This window comes from Phocoena sinus, chromosome 6, assembly GCF_008692025.1.
Source record: "Phocoena sinus isolate mPhoSin1 chromosome 6, mPhoSin1.pri, whole genome shotgun sequence".
In the NCBI taxonomy this organism is placed as follows: Eukaryota; Metazoa; Chordata; class Mammalia; order Artiodactyla; family Phocoenidae; genus Phocoena; species Phocoena sinus.
The window spans coordinates 10,644,724-10,660,926 of record NC_045768.1 but is presented as its reverse complement, the minus strand read 5'-3'; the positions used below and the strand labels follow the sequence as shown (position 1 = coordinate 10,660,926).

Below are 16,203 nucleotides of genomic sequence, written 5' to 3'. Positions count from 1 at the left end.
GCAGTTCCTTTTACCTAGTACACCACATTCAATTTTCAACAAAAAAACCCCACAAGGCATACTGAAAGGCAAAACAAGCATCAGAAATCAGAGTCAGACACTGCAGAAATGTTGGAATTATCAGACCAGGAACTTTAAAGAATATGATTAATACGCTAAAGGTTTTAATGGAAAACAGACAACATGAAAGACAGATGGATAATTTAAGCAGGGAGGTGGAAATTCTAAGAAAGAATCAAAATAAAATGCTAGAAAATAAAAAATACTGTAATAGAAATGAAGAAGGCTTTGATAGGCTCAATAGTAGACTGGGTGTGGCTAAAGAAAGATCTCTGACCTTGAAGATATGACAGTAGAAACTCCCAAAACTGAAAAGCAAAGAGAAAAAAGACTGAAACAAACAAAAGAACAGAATCTCCAAGGACTGTGGGACAACAAAAGGTGTTACGTATGTGTAATGGGAATACTAGAAGGAAAAGAAAGAAACAGAGCAATATTTGAAGTAATAATGACTGAGAATTTCCCCCAAATTAATGTCGGATACCAAACTACAGATCCAAGAAGCTCAGAGAACACCAAGCAAGATCAATGCCCAAAAAACCCCACTACACCTAGACATCATATTCAAACTTCAGAAAATCAAAGGTTAAAAGAAAAAAATCAAATCTTGGACTTACCTGGTGGTCCAGTGGGTAAGACTCCAGGGAGCCCGGGTTCGATCCCTGGCCAGGGAACTAGATCCTGCATACATGCTGCAACTAAGAGTTCGCATACTGCAACTAGGAGTCCACATGCCACAACTAGGAGTCCGCATGTCGCAACTAAGAAGTCCACATGCTGCAACTAAGAGCCCGCATGCCATAGTGAAGATCCCACATGCCGCAACTCAGACCCAGAGCAGCCAAAATAAAATAAAATAAAATATAAAAATTAAAAAGGGTGACATAACTTAAAAGAAAAAAATTTTGAAAGAAGCAGGAGGGAAAAAACATCCTACCTATAGAGGAGCAAAGGTAATAATTACATCCAAGTTAACCTCAAAATGATGCAAGCAAGAAGGGAATAGAGTAAAATGTTTAGGGTGATGAGAGAAATAAACCCACCAACCTAGAATTCTGTATCCTGTGAAATTATCCTTCAAAAGTGAAAGAGAAATAAAGAATTTCTCAGACAAACAAAATTGGAGAGAATTCATTGCCAGTACACCTGCCTAGCAAGAAATGTTAAAGTAGTTCTTCAGAGGGAAGGAAAATGTTAATAAAGTCAGAAACTCAGATCTACATAATAAGAAGGAAGAGCACTGGAGAATAAGTAAAGGTAAAATTAAAACTTATTTTTCTTATTCTTAGTTCTAACAAGTAACAGTTTAAAATAATAATAGCGGGCTTCCCTGGTGGCGCAGTGGTTGAGAGTCCACCTGCCAATGCAGGGGACACAGGTTCATTTCCCGGTCCGGGAAGATCCCACATGCCGCGGAGCAGCTAGGCCCGTGAGCCATGGCCGCTGAGCCTGCACATCCAGAGCCTGTGCTCCGCAATGGGAGAGGCCACAACAGTGAGAAGCCCGCGTACCACAAAAAAAAATAGTAATAGCATGTATTCTACTGTATATACTTACATGTAAGTGAAATGAATGACAACATGATATAAGGGATGGGAGGTAGGAATTAGGAATATTTTGTTATTATAAGGTATGCATACTACTTGTGAAATAGTATAGTGTTATTTGAAAGCTGACTTAGATTAGTTGTAAACGTATATTGCAAACTCTAGGGCACCACTAAAAAAAAGTTAAAAAAGAAGTACAATTGACATACTCAGAAAAGAAAGAAAACAGAATCATATAAAATGCTCACTTAAAACGGCAAGAGGCAGAAAAAAATGTGGAAGACAAAATTAAGGACAAATAACAAGGGCAATAAATAGAAAATACTAACAAATATGGTAGATATTAATCCAACTATATCAATTATCACCTTAAACATCTTAAATACACTAATTGAAAGACAGAGATTGTCAGAGTGGATCCAAAAACAAGACCCAACTACATGTTGTCTATTGGAAACACACATATAGATTAAAAGTAAAGGAATGGAGAAAGATATATCATGGTAACATCAATCAAGAAAGCAGGTGTGTCATCAAAAAACAAGTGTTTTGATGTTTGATGTGCAGGACCTGCACAGGACACCCCTGCCCTGCTTTCTTTTGATTGGTGTTACCATGATATATCTTTCTCCACCCTTTTACTTTTAGTCAAAAAGACAATAAGTAAAGTCTTGGTGAAGATGTGGAGAAAAGGTAAATCTTGTGCACTGTTGGTGGGACTGTAAACTGGTGCAGCCACTATAGAAAACAGTATAGAAGTTCCTCAAAAAGTTAAAAATAGAACTGCCATAAGATCCAACAATTTCACTTCTGGGTATTTACCCAAAGAAAACAGAAACACTAATTTGAATATACAGACATACATAACAATCTTCATTGCAGCATTATTTACAATAGGAAGATACGGAAGCAACTTAAGTGTCCATCAATAGACAAGTGGGTAAAAAGATGTGGTTATGTATATAAAATGAAATATTATTTGGGCACTAAAAAAATGAAATCCTGCCATTTGTGACAACATGGATGAATCTAAAGGATATTATACTAAGTAAAATAAGTCAGACAGAGACAAATACTGCACAATCTCACATTTGGAATCTAAAAAACAAAACAAAATGAAACAGACTCACAGACACAAAGAACAAATAGGTGGTTGCCAAAAGAGGGGGGTGGTGGAGTGGATGATATTGGTGAAGGGGATTCAGAGGTACAAACCTCCAGTTACATAATATAAGTCATGGGGTTGTAATATATACATTAAGGAGTACGGTCAATAATATTGAAAGTTGTACAGGAAGAGATGGTTACTAGACTTACCATGAGAATCATTTCACAATGCATACAAATGTCAAATCATTATGCAGAACACCTGAAACTAACATAATATTGTATGTAACCTATATTTTTTAAAAAGTAAATGAATTGACAGATGGGTAGAGGGACAGATGGATGCATAGATATGGATTAAAGCAGAGTGAAACAATGGGAGAATATAGGAGGTGGGCATATGAGTATTCACTCTACAGTCTTTAACTTCTCTGGTGTTTGAAATTTTTGTAATAATATTTGCGGAAAAGTTTTTTAAATACTTCAAAAAAGTTATAATTTTTGGAACTGACTGATGAGTACATTGGGGCTCTTTATACCATTCTCTTTACATCTGCATATATTTGGATATTTCCACAATAAAATTTAAAAACTTTAAAAACAAGTTAACAGGCTAAAAAAAAAACTAAGAATGGGTATATTAATTTCAGACAAAGCAAATTTCAGAGTGAGGTAAGTTATCAGGGATAACAAAGGGCATTACATAATGATAAAGGCATCAGTACTCCAAAGATGACATAACAACCCTTAATGTGTATGCACCTAACAACACAGCATCAAAATATGAGGTAAACTCATTATTTAAATTTACAATTCTTTGACCCAAAATGTGGTTGAATACTTATTCATACTGTTTCATTTTTAAATATTTATTTATGTCTGTGTGTCCAATTTTTATTGTGACATATATCAAAAGTATGTGTATGTATAATTTAAATCATCATAATAATATAGTAAACACTAATTTTTTAGCTTATGAAAAAATATGAGGTAAAAACTGATATTGATAGAACTGCAAAAAAAATAGATTTGAATCTATTATTATAGTTGGACACTTTAACACCCATCTATCAGAAATGGACAGATCCAACAGCCATAAAATCAGTAAGAACACAGCTGAACTAAACTGAACTACAAATCAACTGAATATAATTGATATTTACAGACTACTTTATCCAACAACAGCAATATTACACATTCTTCTCAAGCTCATGTGGAACGTCCACCAAGACAGACCACATTCTGGATCATAAAACACACCTTAACAAACTTAAAAGAACACAAATCATACAGTGAATGTCTGCTCTCAGATCACAATGGAATTAAACTAGAAATCAATAAAAGCAAGATAGCTGGAAAATTACTTAAAATATTTGGAGATTAAACAATACAATTCTAAACACATGGGTCAAAGAAGAAATCTGAAGAGAAATTTTTTAAATATTTTGAAATATTTTAAAAATGAAAATACAACTTATCAAATGAAATACAACTTATCAAAATTTGTAGGATGCATCAATAAAAGTGCTTAAAGAAAAATTAATAGCACTGAATGTTTTAGAGTTGAATTTAAACTCAATATTAGAGTTGAAAATTGAATATTAGAAAAGATCTAAAATCAATACTCTAAGCTTCCACCTTAGGAAACTAGAATATGAAGAGCAAATTAAACCCAAAGCGAGCAGAAGAAAAGAAATAATAAGAACTAGAGAAAAAAAAAAAAACCAATGAAATCGGAAATAAGAAATCAATAGAGAAAATCAACAAAACCAAAAGCTGGTTCTTTGAAAAGATAAATAAAATCAATAAGCCTCTAGCCAGGCTAAGAAAACAAGGGAGAAGACACAAATTACCAAAATCAGAAATGAAAGAGGTGACATCAGTACAGATCACACAGACATTAGAATAAAGAAATACTATGAACAACTTTATGCCCGCAAATTTGATAACCTAGATGAAATGGACCAATTCCCAGAAAGACATAATCTCCCAAAACTCACACAAGAAGAAATCATCTAAATAGGCTTATTATTAAATTAAATCAATAATTAATTATCTTCCCAAACAGAAAGGACCAGGCCCAGATGGGTTCACTGGTGAATTCTACAAAATTATACCAATTTTCTATAATCTCTTCCAGAATACAGAAGCAGAAGGGATATTTCTTAACTTATTATGTGAGGCCAGCATTCCAAGACCTTGTAAGAAAATTACAAACCAATTTCTCTCATTAATACGGATTTAAAAATCCTCAACAAAATACTAGCAAATGGAATCCAACAATGTAAACAGAAATATACATCATAACCAAATGGGGTTTATTCCAGGTATGCAAGGCTGGTTTGTCATTTGAAAATTATTAATATAATCCATCGAATCAACATGCTAAAGAAAAAAAACACTTGATCATATCAATAGATGCAGAAAAAAGCATTTGACAAAATCCAACACCCATTCCCAATAAAAACTCTCAGGAAACTAGGAATAGAGGGAACTTCCTTAATGTGATAAAGAACATCTGCAAAAAACCTACAGCTAACACCAAACTTAATGATAAGAAACTCAAAGCTTTCCTGCTAAGATCAGGAACAATGCAAGGATGCCCCTCTCACTACTGCTTTTCAACATCACACTGGAAGTCCCAGCTATTGTGATAAGACAGCAAAAAGGAAATAAAAGGTATACAGATTAGGAAGGAAGAAATAAAACTGTCTTTGTTCACAGATGACAAGATCGTCTATGTAGAAAATCCTAAAGAATCAACAAAAAACTCCTGGAACTAATAAGCAGTGATAATAAGGTTTCAGGATCCAAGGTTAATAAACAAAAGTCCGTCACTTTCCTATATACCAGTAATGAACAAATGGAATTTGAAATTAAAAATACATTACCATTTACAATAGCACAACCCTCCCAAAATGAAACACTTAGGTATAAAACTAACAAAATATGTACAAGATCTATATGAGGAAAACTACAAAATCCTGATGAAAAAAATGTCAAAAAAGTACTAGAGAGATATTACATATTCATAGATAGGAAGAGTCAGTATCACCAGATACCAGTTCCTCCCACCTTGATTTACAGATGCAATGCAATCTCAATCAAAATCCCAGCAACTTATTTTGTAGATATCAACAAACTGATTCTAAAGTTTATATGCAGAGGCAAAAGACCCAGAATGGCCAATACAATATTGAAATAGAAGAACAAAGCTGAAGAACTGACACTATCTGACTTCAAGAATTATTATGAAGTCACAGTAATCAAGACAGTGTGGTATTGGGGAAAAAACAAATAGATTAATGGAACAGAACAGAGAGCCTAGAAACGGACCCACATAAACACAACCAAATGATCTTTGACAAAGGAGTAAAGGCAATAAAATGTAGCAAAGTTAGCCTTCAAGAAATGGTGCTGGAACAACTGGATATCTACATATTAAAAAAAAAAAATCAATCTACACACAGACCTTACACCCTTAACAAAAATTAACTCAAAATGGATCACAGGCCTAAACGAAAAACACAAAACTATGAGACTCCTAGAAGATAACACAGGAGAAAACCTAGATGACCTTGTGCATGGCAATGAATTGTTGGGTACAACACCAAAAGCATGACCCATGAAAGAAATAATTATAAGCTAGACTTCATTAAAATGAAAAATTTCTGGTCTGCTAAAGACAATGTCATTAGAATGAGATGACCAGACTACGAGAAAATACTGGTAAAAGACACATCTGAGGGCTTCCCTGGTGGCGCAGTGGTTGAGGGGACACGGGTTCGTGCCCCGGTGTGGGAAGATCCCACATGCCGCGGAGCGGCTGGGCCCATGAGCCATGGCCGCTGAGCCTGTGCGTCTGGAGCCTGTGCTCCACAACAGGAGAGGCCACAACAGTGAGAGGCCCACGTACCGCAAAAAAAAAAAAAAAAAAAAGACACATCTGATAAAGCACTGCTATCCAAAAGTATAAAAGAAACTCTTAAAACTCCACAATAAGAAAAAACCCTCAACAATAAGAAAATGAACAACCAAATTAAAAAATAGGTGAGAAACCTTACTAGACACCTCACCAAAGAAGATACAGAGATGGCAAGCAAGCATAAGATGTTCAACATCATCTGTCATTAGGGCAGTGCAAGTTAATATGACAAGATATCGCTACACACCTGTTAGAATGACTCCCACACCAAAAAATGAGAGAGAGAGAGAGAGAGAGAATATCATATGCTGGGGAGGATGATGTAGAGCAACCGGAATTCTCATTCCTTGCTGGTAGAAATGCTGCCTTGGAAGACAGTTTGGCAGTTGCATACAAACTAAACATACTCATACCATATGATCCAGTAACCACCCTTGGTATTTACCCAAATGAACTGAAAACTTATGTCCACACAAAAACTTACATACAGATGTTTATATATAGCAGCTCATAACTGCCAAAACTTGGAAGTGGCTAAGATGCCCTTTGGTAGGTGAGTGGATAAACTGTGGTACATCCAGACAAAGGAATTGTTATTCAGTGCTAAAAAGAAATGAGCTATCAAGCTATGAAAAGACATGGAGGAAACTTAAATGCATATTACTAAGTGAAAGAAGCCAATCTAAAAAGGCCACATACTATATGATTCCAACTGTATAACATCTGGAAAAGGCAAAACTATGGAGACAGCAAAAAGATTAGTAGTTGCCAGTAGTTAGGAAGGAGGGAGAGAGGGATGAATAGGCAGAGCACAGAGAATTTTTAGGGCAGTGAAACTATTCTGTAACATACTGCAATGGTAATACACATCATTATCTATTTGTCAAAATCCACAGAACGTACAATACCAAGAGAGAAATCTAAACTATGAGGACTTCCCTGGTGGTCCAGTGGGTAAGACCCCACACTCCCAATGCAGAGGGCCTGGGTTAGATCCCTGGTCGGGGAACTAGATCCCACATGCATGCCGCAACTAAGAGTCCACATGCTACAACTAAGAAGACCACATGCCGCAACCAAGAGTCTGAAGGCTGCAACGGAGATCCTGTGCGCTGCAACAGAGATCCTGCGTGCCGCAACAAAGACCCCCCGGTGCTACATACATTCACGAATGTATGCATGCATGCATGAATAAATAAATAAATATATTTTTTAAAAGAGCAGTGGCTGAAACCAACAATGGTCATTTTATAAATAAATAAAATAGAAACTGGATTTTGGGTGACAATGATGTGTCAGTGTAGGTTTACCAACTGTAACAAATGCATCACTCTGGTACTGGATGTTGATAGTTGGTCGGGGGTCATGCACGTTGGGAACAGGGAGTATATTGGAACTCTCTGTAGTTTCCACTCAATTTGGGGGTGAACCTAAAGCTGCTCCAAAAATAAAGTTTATTAGTTAAATAAAATACATATGAAAGAAAAAATACTAATTTTCTAAGTTTTCAAGTATTAATAGCTATTGCCTTTAGAAGCCTGGAGAAAAAACGGCGGTACAATTTTTACAAAGAACAAAACCATATATTCACAATTTTTGAAGTTAAAAAAGGCTCCCTTAAAACTGCTTAAGTGAATTAATCCCTGCCATGTTTTGTCAGTGGGCACTTATGACTCTAATGGGAATGGTGACCATGTAAACTTCTAGAAAGTGTGTAATTTCAGTAGCAGGTATCTCCTGAACATGGCCTCTCCATATATTTAAAAGGTTAATAGGGACTCCCCTGGTGGTCCAGTGGCTAAGACTGCGTTCCCAATGCAGGGGGCCTGGGTTCAATCCCTGGTCAGGGAACTAGATCCCACGTGCCACAACTAAGACCCAGCGCAGCCAAATAAATAAATAACTATTTAAAAATAATAATAAAGGTTAATAAACCTGCTTGGAGAGGCCTAGTAGTAATTACAAACGGTAAGTCAGGCCAAAACACTGGCCACCAATGGCCTGCATCTGAACCATATCCCTCGGGAGTGCTGGTACCTGCCTAGGTTCAGCCCTCTGTGACCTGGAATTCAGCTCTGGCTTCTTCCTGTGATACAGTCTGACCCCATGTGGGCTCAGCCCATAGCCAAGTACCTTTTTGCCCTATCACCTTCTGCCCAGTAACCATGTGGCTCTGGATCAGTGGATATTCCAAATCTCAACAGCCCTAAGTCCCTCAATGTTACAATCAGCTCCTGAAGATTTTGATGCCCTGAATTTTTAAATGATGTTGAAGTCACCATAACACAACTCTGAACTGAATTTCTTTTTAAAGTTAAAATGCTCAAGAATGATTTGATACTTTAAATGGAAAAAAGGGGTAAAAACACCACCACCATTCTCTGAACACTGGCAATGCCCTTGAGAGGCACTGGAAGTGCGTTAGTGAAGACAGCAAATAGGTAATACAAAGAGACAGCTTTGGAGCCACACCAAAACAAAAACAAAATCCATACACACCAAAAACAAAACAAAACAAAACCCCACAAAAAACCTGAGTTAGATTACTGGCTCTGTCTTAGGAATCTTGAAGAAGCTAGTACTTAACCTCTCTGTACCTCAGTTTTCCTCATTTGTATAAAGGAGGAAATGGCAATGCCAACTTAGTAAGGATGTTATTAAGAATTCAGAGTAACAGTTCTGCATAACAGTTTTGCAAAGTCCCATCTTTACCCTTGATGTGATCCATGAGAAGACAAAATGGGGGAGAAAAAGTAGGCCTTATCATATATCTAAAGAAATTATCCAAAATCCCTGCTTTAATTATATAATCAAATGACTAACATTGGACCAGTCTCTTCACAAAAAAATGAGCATTTTCTTGGCAGCCACAGGAGTAATGTTTTATGACCCATGCCATCGACCCAATCCTACCCACGTGATTTAACCCTTTTCCCTAGCAGACACTGGGGCACCTGACTAGTTTTGCCTACCCAAGAAACAAGGAGGTCCAGAAGCTTTGGAGAGCCAACCCAGTTCAAGCTCAAAAGAGAAAAAAACCTATGTCCAAGTCATGGCAGAAGAAAAAAAGGAAAAACAAAAACAAAACCCAGCAGGTTAATAAAGGAAGCTAGCAGAAGATTAAACTCCTGTTTTTCACTGAAAAGCAACTGCATAAAGACTAAAAACATAAATCTGTACTGATTAAAAAAGTGTTGGAGGTGGGACTTCCCCTGTGGTGCAGTGGCTGAGAATCTACCTGCCAATGCAGGAGACATGGGTTTGATCCCTGCGCCGGCAGGATCCCACATGCCACGGAGCAACTAAGCCCGTGTGCCACTGCTACTAAGCCTGCGCTCCAGAGCCCTTGAGCCACAACTACTGACCCCACGTGCTGCAACTAGCCCGAGTGCTGCAATTACTGAAGCCCGCACACCTAGAGCCCGTGCTCTGCAACAAGAGAAGCCACTGCAACGAGAAGCCTGTGCACTGCCACAAAGAGGAGCCCCCACTCACCGCAACTAGAGAAAGCCCACGAACAGCAACGAAGACCCAACGCAGCCAAAACAAAAACAAAAAAAAAGTGTCGGAGGTATCCTAGACAAACCCCACACTACACAGGAATAAGAAAGCAGCTCTATTTCCACAGTGTTGGGTTTTCAAAGGCTTCCATCCTATGACATAACCCTTTATTCTTAAAGCCTAGGAATGTCCCCTTCTACACAGTCTCATTAACTTAGAGCTCCAATTCGGCTCTGAGGTGAAGGTACAATTTTTAAAGGTAGGTGTAGTGTAGATTCTATCCCAACCTCAGCCACTACCTGACTTTGTGATTGTTTAAGAATCATTTCTTTTCTCTGAGCCTCAATGTTTCTTTTCTGTAAAATAAGGATAATACACAAAATAGTTTCTTGGGGCACTGTAACTGTTCTGTGTCCTGATTGTTCTGTATCCTAATTTCAAGAAATAAAAATAATAAATGAAAACAATAGGGATAATAACTTTCCCCTCACAGAACGGTCATGAGAATTAAACTAAAACCTATGTCAAAAGGGCCTAGAGGGCTTCCCTGGTGGCACAGTAGTTAAGAGTCTGCCTGCCAATGCAGGGTACAGGGGTTCGAGCCCTGATCCAGGAAGATCCCACGTCACGGAGCAACTAAGCCCATGCACCACAACTACTGAGCCTGTGCTCTAGAGCCCGAGCACCACAACTACTGAAGCCCATGTGCCACAACTACTGAGCCTGTGCGCTAGAGCCCGAGCACCACAACTACTGAAGCCCATGTGCCACAACTACTGAAGCCCACATGCCTAGAGCCCATGCTCTGCAACAAGAGAAGCCACCACAATAAGAGGCCCGCGCACTGCAACAACAGTGGCCCCTGCTGCTGTAACTGAAGAAAAGCCTGCATGCAGCAACAAAGACTCAACACAGCCAAAAAATAAATTAAATTAAATTAGATTAAAAGGCGGGGGGGGGGGGGGGTAGAGCAGCAGTCCCCAACCTTTTTGGCACCAGGGACCAGTTTCCTGGAAGACAATTTTTCCACGGACCGGGGTGGGGGTGTGGGTGCGGAAATGGTTCAGGCGGTAATGCGACCAATGGGGAGTGATGGGCAGCGGCAGATGAAGCTTTGCTTGCTTGCCCGCCACTCACCTCCTGCTGTGCGGCCTGGTTCCTAAGAGGCCGTGGACCGAGGCTTAGGGACCCCTGGCCTAGAGTACAGTGCATGGCTAGCTCATAGTAAACAACAGGCATTAATTCCCTACTCTTTCCCTTTGATACAGCCTTATCCTCCAGCAGGAGAGGACATGATTTCTCCTTTCAGCAAAATTAACTCAACCAGTACCATAACCAGGTCAGAAAACAGCAGGGCTGGACTCAGATGCTAGATATATTTCCTGTCTTGTATCTGAGCACTGACTCCAAGTTACACTGCAACAGCTCGCTTTTGAGAGGCCACATTCTCACTCTCATAAGCTAGGTATCACACTGCTATTATTTTAAGAAGCCAAGATTAGCTCAGGGGTAGGCTGAGTAACGAGATACAAGTGCTTTGGGAAACTGCTGGTTTGCAGTACAACTAATGAGTAATATCAACTGCATGCTGTCCAAGATATGGAAGACAATGCCAAGTGGCCAACAGCTCTTTGAAAAAGGCAGAGCACATAATCAGGGGAAGAATATTTCTGTCTCATCCTACAGCCTCTGCTTTGAAAATTTACATTTTATATAATCATTATTAAAGGTCAGTTTTGGTGTTTTCATTTTTGTTCAGTTTCACTGAAGGTTATAATCACTAGAAAAGCTATACAATGTGGTAACAAGGAAGGGCTTTCGAATCATTAGCAATGGTTTAAGTCCCAGCTCTGCTACTTCCTTGCTATGTGACAAATGACAAGTCATAACCTCTCCGAGCCTCAGATTTCTCCCCTATAATGTTTTTTCAAAGTTCAGATTGTCCCTTCAGTGGGTTTTAAAATCAATTTAGTGGCTTGTAAATAATATTTTTTAAGTAAAAAAAAAAAAAAAAGTAGATGACTACATGTAATAAGGACAAGTACTATACCATGAAAGTATGGTTTCAGATATAGATATTGATACATAGATATATATACAAGTACGTGTATAATGGATTACAATATAAAATATCTTTCTTACAGAGGATAACGGTCAAAACCATTTGAACACAACTGACCTATAAAATGAAACTATCGGGGCTTCCCTGGTGGCGCAGTGGTTGAGAGTCCGCCTGCCGATGCTGGGGACACGGGTTCGTGCCCCAGTCTGGGAAGATCCCACATGCCGCGGAGCGGCTGGGCCCGTGAGCCATGGCCGCTGAGCCTGTGCGTCCGGAGCCTGTGCTCCGCAACGGGAGAGGCCACAACAGTGAGAGGCCCACGTACCGCAAAAAAAATAATAATAATAAAATAAAATAAAATGAAACTATCAGGTGTGTAATGTTATGTTCGGTATTTTTCACAGTATTTGAAAAAATCAAATAATATGGGATAAATGTTAGCAATTAACCCTACTAGAGTCAGAATACCTGAATACAACCTTACTTAAGAATACTGGGAAGGGGGGACTTCCCTGGTGGTCCAGTGGTAAAGAACCCACCTTACAATGCAGGGGGCGTGGGTTCGATCCCTGGTCAGGGAACTAAGATCCCACATGCCGCAGGGCAACTAAGCCTGCAGGCCACAACTACTGAGCTCGTGCGCCTCAACTAGAGAGCCTGAATGCCGCAAACTACAGAGTCCACACACCCTGGAGCCTGCGCACCACAACTAGAGAAGAGAAAACCTGCATACCACAACTAGAGAGAAACCCGTGCACCACAAAGAAGAGCCTGCACACTGCCAATGGAAGATCTCGCATGCCTCAACGAAGATCCCGCATGCCACAACTAAGACCTGACGCAGCCATACATACATACATACATAAATAATCTTTAAAAAAAAAAAGAATACTGGCAAACGGACTTCCCTGGTGGTCCAGTGGTAATGAATCCACCTTCCAACACAGGGGAGGCGGGTTCAATCCCTGGTTGGGGAACTAAGATCCCACATGCCACAGGGTAGCTAAGCCCGTGTGCCACATCTACTGAGCCAGCAGGCCTCAACTAGAGAGAGAAAATAGAAGGAAGCCCACATGCCACAGTGAAGAGCCCACGCACCTCAACAAATATTGTGCATGCTGCAACTAAGACCCGACATGGCCAAAAAATAAAAAGAATACTGGGAAAGTTCCTCTTTACTTGTCAATTTCAGATTCCCATCAGTATGCCCTTAAGTATATCATATAAATGAAACAGCCATCATCAACTGCCAAGAACACGTCCTTCAAAGTTACTGACACAGAAAGATCAGGTCTAATTAAGAACTGAATTTTAGCCTAAATTAATACAGAAAACCAGCATACAAAACCCTATCCACACAACAGTGATGTTGTGAAAACAACAAGACTCCTGTTGAACGAGCCCTCTTTGATGTGGAAAGAGCAATGAAACCAATGGTTGCCCCAGCATTCTTGTAAAAGAAGTATCATTCTGCTAGGACACCTAGAGCTGGCCACTAACAAGCGAACGCCTTGGCAAAGTCTCCAGCTTGGGAAGGACTCCAGTTAAAGGTAGTGTCAGGGGAATTCACTAGCAGTCCAGTGGTTAGGACTCTGTGCTTCCACTGCAGGGGGCACGGGAACTAAGATCCCGCATGCCTCCCAGAGCAGCCCAAAATAAATTAATTTAATTTAATTAAAAAAAAAAAAAGGTAGTGTCAGGAGGACTCTTATGCTTAAAACCTTCCAATCTCCTACCTTTGGGGAAAAATCTAAATTTCTTATCACAGCTCACAAGGCCCTACATGATAGGATCCCATCCTACCTCTCCAACATTATCTCTTACCTGCATTCACTCCACTTTAGCCATGCTACTCTTTCTGCTCCTCAAACACACCAAACTCAATCCTATCTTAGAGCTCTTATATCTCGTTCTCATCGCTCAGATCACACTTCTTTTAGCTCTTTATCCTCTAGGATTCTTCTTGTCATCGTTTGGCTCTCAGCTTGTATATTTTACTTCCTCAGAGAAGCCTTCCTGGGTATTTCCTCATTTAAGGAGTCCCTCATCCAAATCTACCCCCAAGGCATTGTCCGTCATCACATTACCCTATTTTATTTTCCTCACAGCATGGTTTCCTGTTTTACTTTATATTACTTTGTAAACTTATTTTTCTGTCTCCTCACTAGCATGCAAGATCCATAAGAATCTGTTCTGGTTTATTCTTGACTCACCCTAGCACCTAGAACAGTATCATTCGTATATGTATGAGGAACATTGATTCATTTGTTCTAGTGCATTCACTTAAATAACCTAAGAAAGAGAATTTACATACACAGGAATATCTGTGAACTGAGTTCAACAAGGGGTTGTTCAGCTAAAGATCTATAATGTGCAAAGCTTTCCTCTGAGTATCCACTCATGAACCATCTCTATCACAGGGCTCTAGCTCCTGATGCCTAATGAAAGAATATCTGATTTGGAATCAACGCTTAGCCTTAATCTCCTGCTTCCAAACCCACTGATCATCACCTCACTATGGAGTTTGCATAATGGCTCTGGAGCCAAAAGACAAGGGTTCAAATCTCAGTTTTATCTTTTACATGCTATGAGGTCCTGAACAAGTTATCTATTAAATGAAGATAACAATACTTATCTCAGCTGTTTTGAAAGTTAAATAATGTAAATAAAACATCTGTCACAGTGTCTTGCCTATAATAAAAATCCAATAAAATTAGCTATTATTCTATTATTATTCATTAATTCACATTTTTTTCCAAATAATTTTTATTGATGTCTACTTCCTAAACAAGAGGCACAGGCACAATTCAAAAGGAATTTACTACAGTCCCTGACCAGGAAGAGCTCACAGTGTAATAGGAAAAGATAAACCCATAAAAAATAAATAGAGAGAATTATGTTTTAAGTCTCATCCAAGAAGGCTGAAAAGAATCTGCCCTTCTCTAGCAAATCTGATATTAGGGCCTAGTTAATCTCTAAAGTAAAAAGGCATACCAAAACCCTTCCAAGTGATAAAATGGAATAGCTTTTAAGATGGGTCAGACAGCTCTGTAAAGAAGCCCTCACAAGATTACAAGAAGAATGGTCAAGAATAATTGTCTTAATAGCCAAAAGGTGGGAGCAACTAAGTGTCTATCGACAGATGAAAGGATAAACAAAATGCGGTCTATACGTACAACGGAACGGAATATTATTCAACCTAAAAAGGAAGGAAATTTTGACACATGCTACAACATGAATGACCCTAGAGGACATTAAGCTAAGTGAAGTAACCCAGTCACAAAAAGACAAGTACTGTATGATTCTACTTTTATGAGGTATCTTGAATAGTCAAATTCATAGAGACAGAAAGAATGGTGGTTGCCAGGGGCTGGGGGAGGAAGGAATAAGAAGTTAATGTTAGGTACAGAGTTTCAGTTTGGGGAAATAAAAATATTCTGGAGATAGGTGGTGGGGATGATTATACAACAATGTGAATGTACCTAACGCTACAGACTACAGACCTTAAAATGGTAAATTTTACTTTACGTGTATTTTACCACAACTTAAAGAAAAAAAGGAAAGATTGTTCTGTAGTTTACAGAAAGAGAGGGTGTGCACCCCTTCTTTTCTGACTTTGATCATTGTTATATCCCATAGCATATGAACCCAGCTTCTCCAGGTTAAGACAAGAGAAAAATTCCTGGGCAGTCCCCATATATAGGATGCTGTGTAACATCTAAGAAATTACAAATACTTAAACATCCAACCCAGAATTTACAGCAAAACAGACAGACGCTATACACTGACCATGGATTTATTTCCACAAGTGTAAGAGAGGCAGAAAATAAAACAGTATTTATATGTCTAAACACCAGTTTAGGATTATATAAGCTAATTCCTTTATTGCTTCAAATTTTTAAAAAATAGTGTTAATTTGCATTAAACAAAGCAACTTTCATATACTAAACAAAAATGTCACAACCGACAGTCCAAATAATGGCCTCATTTCCTAGTGGCTC

General features: G+C 38.8%; 1 protein-coding gene across 2 annotated transcripts in view; it reads right to left on the bottom strand.

Annotated features, from left to right (window-relative positions):
• NR6A1 (nuclear receptor subfamily 6 group A member 1) overlaps positions 1–16,203 on the bottom strand; it is a 204,422-nt gene that overhangs the window by 99,741 nt on the left and 88,478 nt on the right. The window lies entirely within an intron of this gene.